The sequence below is a fragment of the Felis catus genome, chromosome B3, assembly GCF_018350175.1.
Source record: "Felis catus isolate Fca126 chromosome B3, F.catus_Fca126_mat1.0, whole genome shotgun sequence".
Taxonomy (NCBI): Eukaryota; Metazoa; Chordata; class Mammalia; order Carnivora; family Felidae; genus Felis; species Felis catus.
Genome location: NC_058373.1, coordinates 46,733,672 through 46,750,272, shown reverse-complemented (window position 1 = coordinate 46,750,272; position 16,601 = coordinate 46,733,672). Strand labels below are relative to the sequence as shown.

General features: G+C 43.7%; 1 long non-coding RNA gene across 1 annotated transcript in view; it reads right to left on the bottom strand.

Annotated features, from left to right (window-relative positions):
- LOC123385919 overlaps positions 1-16,301 on the bottom strand; it is a 42,293-nt gene extending 25,992 nt beyond the window's left edge. The window contains exon 1 of the long non-coding RNA XR_006599201.1: positions 16,167-16,301. This is a non-coding gene — a long non-coding RNA (uncharacterized LOC123385919). The remainder of the gene's footprint in view (positions 1-16,166) is intronic.
- Between the last annotated feature and the right edge of the window lie 300 nt (positions 16,302-16,601).

Below are 16,601 nucleotides of genomic sequence, written 5' to 3'. Positions count from 1 at the left end.
GAACAGTCTTGTGAACGTTCCTGGGTGCAGCCAGCACCCCGCCATTGCTCAGTGAGACCCTCCTGCAGACGGGCAAAATGGGTCAAGCTGCAGTCCCTCAGAAGTAAGGGGTTGGGAAAAACAGCCATATCTGAGATAAAACTCAGGAAGGAGATGCCGCATGGCAACCTGATGGGTTGGTCACAGACAGTGTAAAAGCGGAGAGTGGACAGAAGCTGGAGACAAAGGACAGGTGCAGGATTGCTGATCTAGGAGAACAGAGTTCCGATACTAGAGGCTAGGTAGCTGGGTGATGTCATTTTCACCCCTCCCACGCATGCACATACACACCTACAAGTGCCACAACAATCCACCCCAGTAAGCTAAGCAGTGCCATCTAGTGGAGAATGGGACCATTACACTAAGCCCCGTCAAATTGAGCCAAGCTTGCTCTTCAGGAACACCACACGTCTCTCCACCTGCTTAGTTTACAGACTATAAATTGATTCATAGTTTGACTTCTAGGGGAAAATGATGTAATTTAAATCGTAGTTCAGTCTATTTGCTAGTCCATCTATTCGATTTTCTTTTTTTTTCTCTTTTTCATTTCTTTTTCTTGAATACAGAAAGAGAAAAAATCTATTTTTACTTTCAATTTTTATTAAAAATGTTTTTATTTCTTATACTATGTTTTTTACTTTTTTGTAAATTTTTTCAAATTCTATTTTACTTCCATCATTTCATTTTATTCTATTTCATTGTATTCATTTTTTTTAATTTTCAAACGTTTTCCTTTTTTTCTTTTTCTTCTTTTTCCCCCTTTTCCCCTCCCTTTTTCCCCTTTTTTCTCTAATCTATCAAGTACCCTCCAACAACCAATCCAAAACACACTAAGGATCTGGCATCATTTATTTGATTTGTGTGCATGTGTGTGGTTTTTAATTTTAATTTTTTTAATTTTAATTTTAATTTTTTTAATTTTAATTTTAATTTTAATTTTTTTACCTTATTAATTTCTTTCTTCCTTCAAAATGATGAAACAAAGGAATTCACCCCAAAAGATAGAGCAGGAAGAAATGACTGCCAGGGACTTAATCAACACAGACACAGCAAGATGTTTGAACCAGAATTTAGAATCATAATAAAACTACTAGCTGGGGTAGAAAATATATTAGAATACCTTTCTGTGGAGATAAAGGAAGTAAAAGCTAGTCAGGGTGAAATAAAAACTGTTGTAACTGAGCTGCAATCTTGAATGGATGCCATGGAGGCAACGATAGATGAGGCAGAGCAGAGAATCAGCGATATAAAGGATAAACTTATGGAGAATAATGAAGCAGAAAAAAAGAGGGAGACTAAGGCAAAAGATCATGACTGAAGAATGAGAGAAATCAGTGACTCATTAAAAAAAGAACAACATCAGAATCATAGGCGTCCCAGAAGAGGAAGGGAGAGAAAAAGAAGTAGAAGGGTTATGTGAGCAAATCATAGTGGAAAACTTTCCTAACCTGGGGAAAGACACAGACATCAAAATCCAGGAAGCACAGAGGACTCCCAATAGATTCAACAAAAACTGACCATCGACAAGGCATCTCATAGTCAAATTCACAAAATACTCAGGCAAGGAAACAATCAAGAAAGCAGCAAGGGAAAAACAGTCCTTAACCTACCAGGAAAGACAGATCGGGTTTGCAGCAGACCTATCCACAGAAACTTGGCAGGCCAGAAAGGAGTGGCAGGATATATTCAATGTGCTGAATCAGAAAAATATGCAGCCAAGAATTCTTTATCCAGCAAGGCTGTCATTCAAAATAGAAGGAGAGATAAAAAGTTTCCCAGACAAACAAAAATTAAAGGAGTTTGTGACCACTAAACCAGCCCTGCAATAAATTTTGAGGGGACTCTCTGAAGGGAGAAAAGATGGAAAAAAAGAGACCAAAAGCAACAAAGACTAGAAAGGACCAGAGAACGCCACCAGAAACTCCAACTTTACAAGAAACATAATGGCAATACACTCATATCTTTCAGTACTCACTCTAAACGTCAATGGACTAAATGCTCCAATCAAAAGACATAGGGTAACAGAATGGATAAGAAAACAAGATCCATCTATATGCTGTTTGCAAGAGACCCACTTTAGGCCTAAAGACACCTTCAGATTGAATGTAAGGGGATGGAGAACCATCTATCAAACGAATGGTCGACAAAAGAAAGCTGGAGTAGCCATAATTATATCAGACAATCTAGACATTAAAATAAAGACTGTAACAAGAGGTGAAGAAGGGCACTATATCATAATTAAGGGGTCTATCCACCAAGAAGACCTAACAATTGTTAACATTTAAGCTCCAAATGTGTGACACCCAAATATATAAACTAATCACAAACATAAAGTAACTCATTGATAATGATACCATCATAGTAGGGGACTTCAACACCCCACTTACAGCAAAGGACAGATCATCTAATCAGAAAATCAACAAGGAAACAATGAATTTGAATGACACACTGTACCAGAAGGACTTAACAGATATATTCACAACACTTCTAAAGCAGCAGAATACACATTCCTCTCCAGGGCACAAGGGACATTCTCCAGAATAGATCACATACTGGGACACAAATCAGTCCTCAACAAGTACAAAAAGATCGAGATCATACCATGCATATTTTCAGACCACAACACTGTGAAATTCGAAATCAACCACAAGAAAAAATTTGAAAAGATAACAAATACCTGGAGACTAAAGAACATCCTACTGAAGAATGAATGGGCTAACCAAGAAGTTAAAGAGGAAATTAAAAAGTACATGGATGCCAATGAAAATGATAATACCACAGCCAAAAACCTCTGACACAGCAAAGGTGGTCATAAGAGGGAAGTATATAGCAATACAGGCCTTACTAAAGAAGGAAGAAAGGTTTCAGGTACACAACCTAACCTTACACCTTAAAGAACTGGAAAAAGAACAGCAAATAAAACCCCAAACCAGCAGAACACAGGAAATAATAAAAATTAGAGCAAAAATCAATGCTACAGAAACCAAAAAAAACAACAACAACAACAACAACAAAAAACCCAGGAGAACAGATCAATGAAGCTGGTTCACTGGAAGAATTAACAAAATTGATTTACTACTAGCCAGTGTGATCAAAAAGAAAAAGGAAAGGACCCAAATAAATAAAATCAAGAATGAAAGAGGAGAGATCACAACCAACACAGCAGAAATAAAAACAACAATAAGAGAATATTATGAGCAATTATATGCCACTAACATGTGCAATCTGGAAGAAATGGACAAATTCCTAGAAACATATACACTACCAAAACTGAAACAGGAAGAAATAGAAAATTTGAACAGACCATAACCAGTAAAGAAATCAAATTAGTAATCAAAAATCTGCCAAAAAAACAAGAGTCCAGGGCCAGATGGCTTTCCAGAGGAATTCTACCAAACATTTAAGGAAGAGTTAATACCTATTCTCTTGAAGCTGTTCCAAAAAGAAGAAATATAAGGAAAACTTCCAAACTCTTTCTATGAAGCCAGCATTACCTTGATTCCAAAACCAGATAGAGACCCCACTAAAAAGGAGAACTATAGACCAATTTCCCTGATAAACATGGATGCAAAAATCCTCAACAAGATATTAGCCAACCGGGTCCAACAATACATTAAAAAAATTATTCACCACAACAAAGTGGGATTTACCTGGGATGCAGGGCTGGTTCAATATCCTCAAAATAGTCAATGTGATTCATCACATGAATAAAAGAAAGGACAAGAACCACACAATCCTCTCAACAGATGCAGAGAAAGCATTTGACAAACACCCTCAAGAAAGTAGAAATAAAAGATTATACCTTGAGATCATAAAAGCTATATATGAATGACCCAATGCTAATATCATCCTTAATGGGGAAAAACTGAGAGCTTTTCCCCTAAGGTCAGGAACAAGACAGGGATGTCCATTCTCGCCACTGTTATTCAACGTAGTATTGGAAGTTTTAGCCTCTGCAGTCAGACAACACAAAGAAATAAAAGGCATCCAAATCAGCCAGGAGGAGGTCAAACTTTCACTCTTCACAGATGACATGATACTTAATATGAAAACCCTAAAGATTCCAGCAAAAAACTGCTAGAACTGATTCATGAATTCAGCAGTGGCAGGATATAAAATCAATGCACAGAAATCAGTTGCATTCCTATTTACCAACAATGAAGCAACAGAAAAAGAAATCAAGGAAACGATCCCATTTACAATTGCACCAAAAACCATAAAATACTTAGGAATAAATCTAACCAAAGCGGTGAAAACTCTATACACTGAAAACTATAGAAAGCTTATGAAAGAAATTGAAGAAGACACAAATAAATGGAAAAAGAGTCCATGCTCCTGGATAGGAAGAACAAATGTTGTTAAAATGTCGATACTACCCAAAGCAATCTACATAGTCGATGCAATCCCTATGAAAGTAACACCAGCATTCTTTACACAGCTAGAACAAACAATCCTAAAATTTGTATGGAACCAGAAAAGACCCTGAATAGCCAAAGCAATCTTGAAAAAGAAAACAAAAGCAGGAGGCATCACCATCCCAGACTTCAAGCTGTATTACAAAGCTGTAATCATGAAGACACTATGGTACTGGCACAAAAACAGACACTCGGATCAATGGAACAGAATAGAGAACCCAGAAATGGACCCACAAACATATGGCCAATGAATCGTTGACAAAGCAGATAAGAATATCCAATGGAATAAAGACAGTCTCTTCAGCAAGTGGTGCTGGGAAAACTGGACTGCGACATGCAGAAGAATGAACCTGGACCACTTTCTTACACCATACACAAAAATAAACTCAAAATGGATGAAAGACCTAAATGTAAGACAGGAAACCATCAAAATCTTCGAGGAGAAAAGAGGCAAAAACCTCTTTGACCTTGGCCACAGCAACTTCTTATTCAACACGTCTCTGGAGGCAAGGGAAACAAAAGCAAAAATGAACTATTGGGACCTCTTCAAAATAAAAAGCTTCTGCATAGCGAAGGAAACAATCAGCAAAACTAAAAGGCAACTGACGGAATGGGAGAAGATATTTGCTAATGACGTATCAGATAAAGGGTTAGTATCCAAAATCTATAAAGAACTTATCAAACTCAACACCCCAAAACCAATTATCCAGTGAAGAAATGGGCAAAAGACATGAATAGACATTTCTCCAAAGAAGACATCCGGATGGCCAACCGACACGTGAAAAAATGCTCAACATCACTCATCATCAGGGAAAATCACAATCAGATACCATCTCATACCTGTCAGAATGGCTAATATTAACAACTCAGGCAACAGCAGATGTTGGTGAGGATGAGGAGCAAGAGGAGCTCTTTTGCACTGCTGGTGGGAATGCAAACTGGTGCAGCCAATCTGGAAAACAGTATGAAGGTTCTTCAAGAAATTAAAAATAGAACTACCCTACAATCCAGCAATTGCATTAGTAGGTATTTAGGCAAGGGATACAGGTGTGATGTTTCGAAGGGGCACATGCACCCCAATGTTTATAGCAGCACTATCAACAATAGCCAAAGTATGGAAACGGCCCAAATGTCCATCGACTGATGAATGGATAAAGAAGATGTGGTGTATATATACAATGGAGTATTACTCGGCAACCAGAAAGAATGAAATCTTGCCATTTCCAAGTATGTGGATGGAACTCGTGGGTATTTTGCTAAGCGAAATTAATCAGACAAAGACAAACATCCTAAGTCTTCACTCATATGATGACTTAAAGATACAAAACAGGGGTGCCCGGGTGGCTCAGTCGGTTAAGCGTCCGACTTCAGCTCAGGTCACGATCTCACGGACCGTGAGTTCGAGCCCTGCGTCAGGCTCTGGGCTGATGGCTCAGAGGCTAGAACCTGCTTCCGGTTCTGTGTCTCCCTCTCTCTCTGCCCCTCCCCCGTTCATGCTCTGTCTCTCTCTGTCTCAAAAATAAATAAACATTTAAAAAAATTAAAAAAAAAAGATACAAAACAGATGAACATAAGGGAAGGGAAGAAAAATTATATAAAAACAAAGGAGGAGGACAAAACATAAGAGACTCTTACATATGGAGAACCAACAGGGTTACTGGTGGGGTTGTGGGAGGGGGGGATGGGCTAAATGGGTAAGGGGAATTAAGGAATCTACTCCTGAAATCATTGTTGCACTATATGCTAACTAACTTGGATGTAAATTAAAAATAAATAAATAAATAATGGGCAAAGACTTGGATAGGTGTTTCTCCAAAGACAATTAACAAATGGCCAATAAACACCTGAAAAGATGCTCAACATCACTAGTCATTAGGTAAGTACAAATCAAGACCACAGTAAGATACCACCTCACACCCATTTGAATGGCTACTATTAAAACACACACACACACACACACACACACACACACACACACACACACACACAAAATAATCATTGGTAAGGATGTACAGAAATTGGCCTTTCACTCTGTTGGTGGGAATGTAAGATGGTACAGCTGTGTTAGAAAACAGTATGGTGGTTCCTCAAAAAATTAAACATAGAATTACCATACAAACCAGCAACTGAACTCCTGGATATATACACAGAAGAACTGATATCAGAGTCTTGAAGAGAGATTTGTACACCCATGTTTATAACAGCATTATTCACAATAGCCAAAAAGTGGAAGCAACCAAGTAGCCATCAACAGATCAATAGATAAATACAATGTAGTACATACATATAAGACAATATGATCAACCTTAAAAAACAAGGAAATTCTGGGGTGCCTGGGTGGCTCAGTTGGTTGTCATACCGACTTCAGCTCAGTCATGATCTCGAGGTTTGTGGGTTCAAGCCCCGCATCGGGCTCTGTGCTGACAGCTCAGAGCCTGGAGCCTGCTCCAGATTCTCTGTTTCCCTTTCCCTCTGCTCCTCCCCCATTCATGTTCTTTCTCTCTCAAAACTAAACATTAAAAATTAAACAAAAAAAAGGAAATTATGACACATGCTACAACACGGATGGATCTTGAGCATGTTATGCTAACTGAAATAAGCCAGTCACAAAAAGACAAATACTGTATGAGGTACCGAGACGGGTGAAATTCATAGAGACCGAAAGTAGAATGGTGGTTGCCAGGGCCTGGGAGGCGGGGGGTCGGGGGGTGGAGGGAATGGGGACTTACTTATTATTTATTGGGTCTAGAGTTTGAGTTTTGCAAGATGGAAAGAATTTTGGAGATGCGTGGCAGTGATGGTCACATGACATGTGAATGTACTCAATACCACTGAACACTTAAAAATGGTTAACCTAGCAAATTTTAAGCATGTATATTTTACCACAATTAAATTTTTTTTCCAGAAAGCTATAAAAGGTCACCTTTTACATGACTGTTAAGGTCCCTTCTGCTCTAGAGTTCTGTATTTCACGGTGCACATGGGAAGGCATTTTCAAGGATACAGGTGCTGGCATATAAAGCAGGGGTGGGCCCCTCCCTCCTGACCACAGTCCCTTATATCTGACAGCTCTTTACAAGGACAACTCATTTTCATTAATGTTTTATTTTTATTTTTTTATTTTTTTCAGAGAGAGAGAGCATGAGCAGAGAAGGGACAGAGGTGGAGGGGGGGTGGGGAGGACAGAAGATCTGAAGCAGGCTATGTGCCAAAAGCAGCAAGCCCTATGGGGGGCTCAAAACTCATGAACTGTGAGATCATGACCCGGGCCTAGGTCGAATGTTTAACGAACTAAGCCACCCAGGCTCCCCAGGACGAGTCATTTTCAGATGCTTAGTGTCATTTAAGCCATGTAACAATGCTACAAAATCGACAGGGTTATTTTATTGAGGCTGTCTTACAGAGGAAGAAACTGAGGCTCGGGGTTTCAGTGACTGGTCCAGTACATTGAGGTCTTACATGGATGTGCAAGGTTGAGTTAAGCTGTCCCTGTTACATCCCTTTGAAGCTTCAAGGGATGGATCTCGAAGCCGCTCTTGACATGGTGCTCACAGCATGCCAGGAGGTCACCCCTGTTGACAGCTACGGTTTTCTTGGTTTTCTCCACAGGCACCGTGACTCTCTCTAAAGCAAGAGAGTGACTTCCTCTCCCTCCCTAAAGAGCTTGAAGTTTTCAGGCCTTCTTGCAAAGTGATTTGAGGAAAAGGAGGGAAATGAAAATTTATTGAGCACCCACAACAGGCCACTTTTCTATTAGAGAAGCAGTAAAATTTCCTTTTTGCGAGATGAAGAAAATGTGGGTCCTAGGGACGCAAGATCACACAGCCAGGGAGTGAGGTCATGACAGAGCGGAGGACCGGAAGTTAGTCCCCCCAGTCACTTTCTCCAGGCATGGGTGGCCCGGTGTTAAAACGCTCCATGCTCTGGTGCTAAAAAGCTGAGCAGAAGAGCCAGATGAACAGGATTTCTCCCTAGATGGACATGACGGCCCTCTTGCCTCCATAGGCTCTCCTGGTCAGGAAACGTCACCTGAGCTGCTGGTAAGTGCCAGGAGTGGTGCAAAGCACTGATCTACAGCAAGAAACGGGCAGGGTGGGTGGCTGGTCCTGGCGCTCCCAGTTCCCCTGGGAATTGGAACCTCAGGATGAACTTGAGCGCACAGACATGCTATTTTTATGTTGTAGTAAGTCGAGGGGAGCAAACAGGGTGATGGTCCATAGAGACTAACAGGGAATGGAGTAGGTCTTTAAGGAGGTGATGTTTCAGCTGTGACCTACAAGGAGTGAAAGAGATGACAGATAAAGAGCGAAGAGGTCAGGCATGGGACAGCGACAGCAGGTGGCTTCCTGCGGCACAGAGTTTGGAGGCGGGAAGGCGGCCAGTACGGCCCAGCGCACAAGCGAGCGGGGCAGTGGCCAGTTCAAGGGGAGCCTCAAAGACCATTGTCCAGAGTCTGGATTTCACTCTGAGAACAACGGGAATTTGTAAAGAATTTTAAGACCATGTGGGGGATCTCACAGAGGAAGCCGGGGACAGTTCTCCCATAGCTGCTCTGCATGCTGTCGCAGCCAGCCTGTCACCTTCACAAATAGTCCTACTGTCCATATGGAAAAAATCTAGTTAACATATTTTAGGAGTTATAGGATACATACATTTTTCAATGTTTCTTTTAGGGACCATAAACCTTCAGTTTTATGATGACTTAATATTGATGCTGAGCCATAAACAGAGCTGGGCCAGTTTGATTAGAAAAGTAGCAACTTCGTGCCAAACAGGCAGTATTTTTTCTTTTATCTCCCCCCTCCCCCCCAAGCATGCTTAAATCTAATGCCTGGAGCAAGGGAGTTGGCTCTCCCTTGGATAACAACAGCTTCCAAATATCCTTTGGAGTCTGTGTCCTGAAATTGGAGACAGTGGCCTTGACCTCTAGAAAGGCACCTCATGTTGAAGGGGACACAGCCCCTTGTGGATACCTTGCAAAGTGCCCTGGATAGGAAAAAAAAATTGCAAAAACTGCCCAAGTTAAGTAATCCCCTCCCCCACCTCCCCAGCAGCTCTCCAGGAACGTAATATTTATAGGGCCAGAAACAGGAAGGCAGGAAGGCAGGAAGGCCCACGGTGCAAGAACTTGGGGAGAGAGAAGATGATGAAAAATAACTTCCAGAGCAAATGAACTCACATCTTGAATAGAAACCGCATTTAAAGAAACAGCCCAAATCCCAAACATCCCATCCAACAGGAAATCATCACCCTTGTTAGGAAATTCCAGTGACAGCACCCTGGGACAGTGGAAGAACTGGCACAAGGACATCAGTTGAGTGGAGGAGGAACTGAAGGTAGGTCGACCAGTTCCCCAGACCCCTGAGGGTGTGCTTGGTGCACAGACACCCTCCCCACACCCTGGGAGGGCAGAGATGTCAGGGGTGGGTAGGAGGAGCCTGGTAAGGGGCTGTGACATGTGTCACTCTTCCTACGTGGTCTCCTGCAGTCAGTGGATATTAATCATGCATATGCGGGTGCCAGGCACCCTTCTAGGCACTGCGGATACACCGTGAGCAAGACAGAATGAGTGCCTGCTCCCGAGGAGGGCACACCCACAGCTTTGGGGATGTTCTGTCTTCCAAATGGAGGGTTTCATGAGATTGCTGCCAAGAAGAACCTGTCTCCCCTACCAGAGGAGTTGGAAAATGATGTAAGCGAGGTCAACAGCTTGGGGTGAAATTTGCATCATGCGAAGAGTGAAGACAATACTGGGGGAAACAGCTGGAGCAGATCGGTCCATGTCCTCCCCCTTTCCTGCAGGGACTGCTGCCTGGAGCCTCAGAGCCACTGTGGCACCCATCCTTCCAAAACTGCCCCTGTGGCCTTCCCCTAGGTTCTGTGAGCTGCTGCATGGCCATCGAGAAAGGGCTGGTTCTGCTTAGGTTACCCGGTATTAGAAGGTGGCCTATTAGAAGGCGGCCGAGAAGGAGGAATTGGAAACAGAGGATTACTCTTACAAGTTATATTAAAACCCATAACTACCAGTTCTGATCTCTATGTATCACCAGCAAAACCTTGTTTTCCTACCTTAAATCCTCTCTCCAACATTATTGAAATAGACCTCTTCTGGTCTCCTTGTCTTCAATTTCTTTCAGTGCCTGCAGTGACTGTCACCAGAATGATTATTCTAAAATATTTTCCTACTTCTCCAGAACCATGAGTCTCCTTAGCCTGAGAGGCAAGACCTGCCCAAATCTGATCCCAACCTGCCTTTGTAGCCTGCTTCCAACATCCTTACATATCCAGCATTAAGACTATGTGGGATAACTAGTCATTCCCTAGTGCTCAATGCAATGGCCTGCCTCAGGGCCTTTGCCCATGCTCTTCCCTCAACTAGGAATGTCTCTCCATGTTTCTGTGCTCTTTGTAAATTTTACTTCAACCTGAAAAACTCTGTTGAAATGTTATTTCTGGTGTGACATCACAAAGGAATTAATCACATCTCCCTCTGTGTTCCCATTACCTCTAGCTTGCACGGCTACCATTTCCCTGTCTTGACCCTGAGGTTAGTTGTATATATCCATGTGCCTCTTGAGATTTGACATCATCCAGAAGGGCGGGTGTCTCTGGTCTCCCAAAGCTCAGTACAGTGCTGGGATGAACAGACAACACAACTTTGTTGAATTAATTTAATTTAATTGCTGGCCATAGGCCTCTAAGTTCTTTATTAGGTAAAATTGATCTGAACATGAAGAGTCAGGTTCTGACCACTCACTCAAAAACCAGTCCTCCCCACTCCCATCTCCTTTACAGCACTGACTCAGCTGTCATTTCCTGGTTCTGCCGCTTTCCTCACAGTGGCTGCCGCCCCCCTTGCTAGCCAGACCATAGCCATCTTGTTCACCTGGTATGCCCAGCCTCTGCCATGAAGCTTAGCATATGCCAGCAGTTAAGTGGGTTATGGCTGAATGGATGAGTAAATGCAAATACTTGATCTCGTCTACTCTGAGATGAATTCTGCCTCAGACCCATCCAAACATTTGTGAGGCCATGTGCAAGAGCAGAAAGAAATCCCACGTACCACGTGTCTGAGTATTTGAAGGTTACAAAGCAAGCTGAAAAACTATTGTGGAAAATATTTGTTATCTTCCTACCTTGACAAATATGCCTGTGGAACTTGGACTTCTCCACAGTCTGCACTAGGATGAGGTGGTGCAGGCAAGGTTGGCTCTCCCCTCCACTCCCGGCCCTGCCTCGTACCTTGAGAGGCTTTGCACGGGCAAGCAGTGTCCAAAAAGCCCACAAATTGCTGTCCTTGTCCACCCCTTGTCCACCCCACCTAGATTTTGGGGTGTATATGTTGTGATCATTGCCTGGCCTCAGAGGATAGACCCAGGGATGAGGTCCACAAAGGGCTAGAAGCTGGCTCAGGGACTTTTCGGTGGGGAGCTCTGAGGCCCCAGTTGCCAGAGCATAGGCTAGACAGGCAGGTGTGGATTCCAGATGGATACAGACTCTTCACTTTATGGGGAGAAGAATGGCCAGGGAAGGACCCAGGGGAGGGACCCCTCCTGTGTAGGTCTAAGGAAAGTACTGCTGTGACTTTACTCTTAGGAGATTTAGCTATCCAGGAATCAAGTAAGAAAGATGTCTACTTTATAGAGGCTGTATCTACACTGGCTTACCCTTGGGGTTTTTAAATGCATCATTAGCCCAGAAAAAGCCAGAGCAATGGGTCACTTGGACATCCCATGGATGAGAATGAAGCCTGGTGTTCCACACAGCAGTCTCCTCTCAGATCCCATGTCATGGAGGTCTAGACGCTTCTGTTCCTGAATGTGACTTCTGCCATTTAGCAGGGCCACGTGGACAGATCCAGGTAGGCAGGAAGCTCTAAGGGTGATGGCAACACTATAGCTCTCTGAGCTGAACAAAACCAGGGGCTGGCGCTTTAAAGGAAGGAGATTTTCTGCATGAAGACTCTCAAATGGGCTCCTGCGGACAGCTGTGGCCAAGCTTTTGAAATATTTCTAGCCTCTGTTTTCCTGCTGTGAAGTCTTTCGAGAAACAGCTTAGGAGCGATGAGCTGTTTGCTATTCTGGGGCAGTGGGTGTGCAGATGAAAGGGCCGATGGGTTGGGGGGGAATAATTCCCCAAGCGCCCATAAAATTTTTGATCTTTGGCCCCTGCTGTAAAGTGATTCTGGGAATGCCGGTCAGATACGAGAGCCAAACCCTGTGGCCCTGGGGCTTCCTGTGACCTCCATCTGGGCACCTGGGACACAGTCCTTGTTACCGAGGGCACAGAGATGGGGACTCTCACGGCTCCTGGAGGCTCCAGGGGGCTGTTGGAACTCAGAAGAATCTCAGGCCAGATGACATTGAAGACCGGGGAGGTCTTATGTGATAGGTGCATCCAGGTCTAGGGAGTTGATTCAAAGAAGTAAATACTCCACCAAGAAAGTGAAATTTTGCCTGTGAATGTGTTTGGTTGATGATCTAACTCACTCAAGTTCAGGTGAATCATGACTGTGTGGTTTGTTGAGCAGAGCACTTCACAGAGGGTCTGGAGCCCTGGAATCCGTCGCCACCTGGCTGCGGGACTGGCCAAATCAGGTGCCCTTCCTGCTTTAGCGTTCTCTCCAGCTCAAAGCTTTGAAGTGTCCTTTCAGGAGTGGTGACGTCCAAGCAGCAGCTTTGGGAATGTCCTACGTTTAGGTGCTTTCCTGCTTTCCATCCTTCTTCAGATGACAGTGTCATTTAATTCGGGAGAGAAATTTGAGCTTTAGAGTCAGATCAGATCTAAATTCAGTCCCAGGTCAGCTATAGATAACTGTGTAACTTTGGGTGTGTGTTCGTCACCTCTTTGGAGCCTCAATTTCTTTGTCTGTAAAATGGGATGATACCACTTACTTCCTCAGTTGCCAAAAGAACGAAATGAGATAATGGCCTTGCATGCTTGGGCATAATGTTCTCCACGTCTGCAGAGCTCCTGGGGTTGCTACATCTGGGCAGGCTCACCAAGGGCCCGTAGGAGTGGGTTTATTCAGTTCTCACTGGGCCTTACGGGGGCCACTGCTGACGTGAGCATAGGCTTTGTCCAGAGTGTCACACTTTTCTGGCGGGGACTCTGCGGTCAGCACTGCATGAAGTAAAGGCATATGGTCTATAGGCAGGTTTTCCTGTCACAGGCTCCCCTGTGATCCAAGTTCAGGCTTGGGTCCAGGAGGTGTGGTCTGAGGCAGAGTAATGCGGTTAAAAGGCTTACCCAGAATGGCTCAGTGGAAAATGTGCTGGAGGTGGAGTTCATTGAGCTGGAATTCTGTTTCATGTGACGATGTTTCTAGCACTTAGTAACATAACTGTCATTTAACTAAGGCTAAATAAGTACATGCTTAATGAATAGAGGAAGGAAGGAGGGAGAGAAGGGGAAGAGGGAGGGAAAGAAGGACGGAAGGAAGGAAGGAAGGAAGCAACGAAAGGAGGAAAGGGAAGGGCTAGGTTTGGTTCTTCCTTCTGTCACATGAGACCTGGAGACTATTTTCATCATTCAGAAAATATGGATAATAATATCTACCATGAGGGTTTGTTATGAGGATTCACTATGACACATGCATTTTGACCTGTAGAGAGCTATCTATCTATGATAATTGCAATAACAACAGAACTAGAGCCAATACTAGTGGGAAACGATCAAAGAAAGTGAACATGGCCATGGAGAAGGCTATTGGTCAGGCTGAATGTGATTACCATTGTCTTGAAAGTAATGCCATTTTCAGGATGAGTAACCAGCCAGGAAAAGGGCTCCCAACCATATCTCACCATAACATCAACATCATTTTTTTTTGGGGGGGGGGGGAACAGTCATTTTCTTGCTCTCAATTTTTTTTGTAAATAAGAGGCGAATCCTAACACAATAAACTCACTTAGCAAGCATTTCTTTATCTGGGTTTTATCTAGAATATAGTAACTCCACACAATGATTCTCATTCTCATTCTGTATAATAAAGATGTCGAGATGCTCACGCATTAGCAACATCCTCAATCACGAAGGATATATTCAAGCTTAGTTCACATAATTTAGGTTCTGAGGCGAGACACTGAGCGGTTTGTTGTACAGAGTGAGATGTGTGCAAATCTCTGTCCCTCGCGGCACTCTGCCCTCCTTCTTTTTGTCGCCCCACTGGCCTGCTTCACACCGTAGTTACAGTGTGCCGGTTGTAACTGGTCAGGGGCCAAGAGAACATCATGAACAAGCCCCAGCCCTTGCCTGCCCTCAGGAAGTTGACAGCCTAGTGAGGGAGGCAAATAGAAAGGCACTTACAGTAGTAATAATGCCTCACATACTGATTGCTTCATTGCTTTTCAAGAAATGCTTTTTCACTTACTTCATTGCTCTTCAATCATCATTAAAAGGAAATCAATGGAACTAGGCAGGCATCTTTTGGAAGTTCTAGGACCCTTGCAGGCCCTCGTTAGGTTTTCCTCGTTTGTGTTGCATCGCATCCCGCAGAACAGTAAGGTGCTGCTAGTAACCGAATGATTAAGAGCCGGTGGCATTAATCAAGCACCTTACTGGAAGTGAAAGCCACGTCCCCTCCAATAGCACCGTTTATTAGCGGTTCCGTTTCGTCAGCGTTTTATGACACGGACAAAAAGGTGGTCTGGCCAGGTATCTGAGTGGCTGTCCCTTGCGTATGAATTGAGTTCTCTGTTTGCAGTAGACTCTCACCCAGCAGAAGCCAACATCCTGACTCCAAAAGGATGCCTGCAGATGTTAACTTGCCTAATTCCTCCGGTCAGCTCTGGTCTCTTCCATCCAAGCTGAGCATGAACTGGGAAGGGACCTCTATCCACCTCATCAGTTCGGAGACATCTGGGGTGCCTCTAGGCAGCCAATTAATTAAAAGCATGCCTCACATACAAATACATCCAATCCGTTGTTCTGCGTTTGAAGAAGTAAACAAAGTAGGTTTTGCCGTTTTTTGGTAAAATCAGGTTTTCTGTGTTACTTTCCCTAATCTTTTTGTTCCTCCTCCACTGATACATATACTTTGTTGTGTTTAGAAAGTAGCATGCTGAAAGGAAAATTATCTTAGAGTGCTTTTGATAAATAGAGAGCTGTGATGTCCTACTGGCTTAAACAATTTGGAAATTTACTGTCTCACAGAACAAGAAGTTCCAAAGGAGGGTGGGCTCAGGGTTCATCCAGCAGCTCAGTGATGCCACTATGGAGCCCAGTGTTTAAGGCATCTTAGCTCCCCCTCGTCTCCATGTCAGCTTTGCTCGCTGGCTGCCTTCCCTCAGCTAGACAACAGCAATGTCAGAGGAAGAAAAAGATGATGTCTCTCTTGTGTCTATATTTTGGGACTTCAGCAGCTGGCAGGCTTCCCCTTACATTTTATTGGCCAGGATTTGGTCCTAAGCCCATTCCCAAACAAACCCCTAGCAAGGGCAAGGGGATGGCCATGATTGGCCCAAATGAGTCCTTTGGGGTGGAAGGGTGTTGGGGCAGGAAGTCATAGGCTCTATATTAAACCTGCAGTTTCAGCTTGCCCCCCGCCCCAATGCCATACATAAATGCAATAGGCTCTTATTAGTGCACAGTTGCTGCTTTGAGGTTCCTAATAGGAGTCTAGCTAAGGACGAGCACAGACAAATTTCAAGGACTGCACACCGTCTGTAAACTCATGATGCCTATCAGCACTGTAGCACACAGGCAGGAACTCACCAGTGGCCGAAGGCCCTGCTTCTGTGGTTTGGCAGGTCCACTGAGGCTCTTGTCCACATCCCTCCCTGAAGGCAGGACATGTGATCAGTGCGGAGCTGGCTTCCTCGATCCAGCTCCGGGAGAGGGAGGGGAATTCCCAAGATGCATTGCTACAAGCAGGCCCCTCTGGTTTCCGTGGCTTCACCTGCCCACTGATTAGCTGTGAGTTTCAGATGAGGCCTAGACCGCATCACCACGGTCATTTGAATAATAAAATCAAGTTATTCCATCATTTCACTTTTCCTTCGGGGGGGAAAACGTTTGGAACACAGGGCCCATCAAGACCTTTCCTGTTTCTGATGTCTCTATCACAGACTTGGCTCCAAAGGTTAAATGTTTTGGATTACAAAAATGTACATTATATGGGGGTCTTCCTATAAATCAACAAGGCAGGTA